Below are 1299 nucleotides of genomic sequence, written 5' to 3' on the forward strand. Positions count from 1 at the left end.
TGATCGATATCACTAGGTCCTTCATCTTCTGCGCCATTGTTGGTCTCACAAGCATGGATTGGGCGATTGTTGCTCTTCAAAAGCTGGCTCATCATGTTCTTCAACTCGGTTATCTCCTTGTTGTCTGTTCCCGTCTGCTTCGTCGAGCGATCGTATTCAGGACAAACATTGCTATTGGCTTGAGCCAGATTCTCGATGAGGGCTCTTCCTTGTGCTATCATCTTTTGTCCAAAATCTCCATTGCTAGCTGTATCAAGCGAAAGTTTGTATTTTGGTTGCAAACCTCGGTAAAATGTGCTCAGCAGGCTTGATCCAGGAAATCCATGATGGGGGCAATCACATTCATACTCCTTAAAACATTCCCAGGCTTCATAGAAAGGTTCAGTCGGTCCTTGCTGAAAGCTTGAGATCTTTGTTCTCAACAAATTCGACCTTGACTTAGTATAGAACTGATTCAGGAAAGCAGTTTTACACTCTTCTCAATTAGTAATCGATCCTGCAGGCAAAGATTTCAACCAACGGTGAGCTTTATCTACTAATGAAAGAGGGAACAACTTACACTTTAAATAGTCTGCTGGAACTTGGTTTGTTCTCATCATGCTGCAGATTTCTTCAAAGAGCTCGATATGGTCCATTGGATTTTCAGAAGGAACTCCGTGGAATTGGTTTTGTTTCACCAATGAGATGATTTGAGGCTTGACTTCAAACTCATTCCGGTTCGGAAATGGAACTTGAATTGCAGATCGGTTTTGAAAATTTTGAGTAGGTGCATCGAAATCAGCTATGCGATGGTTCTTGGCTTGTCTTCGATGTTGGTTTGCTGGCTGAACAGGGCGGTTAACGCATCCATTCTGCTGCATCCCTTGGTGGTCACCATCGGCTGCATTGATAGGTGCATCAAGGTCTTCACGTTCTTCTCTCTCGCGGTTTTGGTGGTTTCTTGGAGGAACCTCATCCTCTTCTCCATCTTGTCGAGCATGATCACCTCCTCTGTGATCGTTCTCTTCATTTTCTCCATGTTCGGACCCATCTTGGTCCATGTTTAAAGCTCGGTTAATAGGATCTCCAGGCTGGTCGCCGTTGGCCATTCCTTGCGTTCGTCTAAGTCTTCGAAGTTCTCTTTCGTGTCTGTCTATCTCGTCTAGAATTGGAATGTTTTCTACAGGTCTGCGCCTGGTATTCAGGCAATTCAGAGAAAAACAAAAGAAGGGAAAGATAATTCAGCAAAACTTTAAGAAAGAACTAGAGATCAGGTGTCTAGAACAGAAGTTAAAACAAGAAAAATAACAAAAGGCAGCG

At 43.5% G+C, this 1299-nt stretch overlaps 1 non-coding gene across 1 annotated transcript; it reads left to right on the forward strand.

Annotated features, from left to right (window-relative positions):
• Nucleotides 1-318: 318 nt before the first annotated feature.
• Nucleotides 319-427, forward strand: LOC112082363. Its single transcript, XR_002897030.1, has one exon. It is a non-coding gene; the product is annotated as a small nucleolar RNA R71 (small nucleolar RNA).
• Nucleotides 428-1299: the final 872 nt, after the last annotated feature.

Source organism: Eutrema salsugineum, unplaced genomic scaffold (assembly GCF_000478725.1).
Source record: "Eutrema salsugineum unplaced genomic scaffold, Eutsalg1_0 scaffold_8, whole genome shotgun sequence".
Lineage (NCBI taxonomy): Eukaryota > Viridiplantae > Streptophyta > Magnoliopsida > Brassicales > Brassicaceae > Eutrema > Eutrema salsugineum.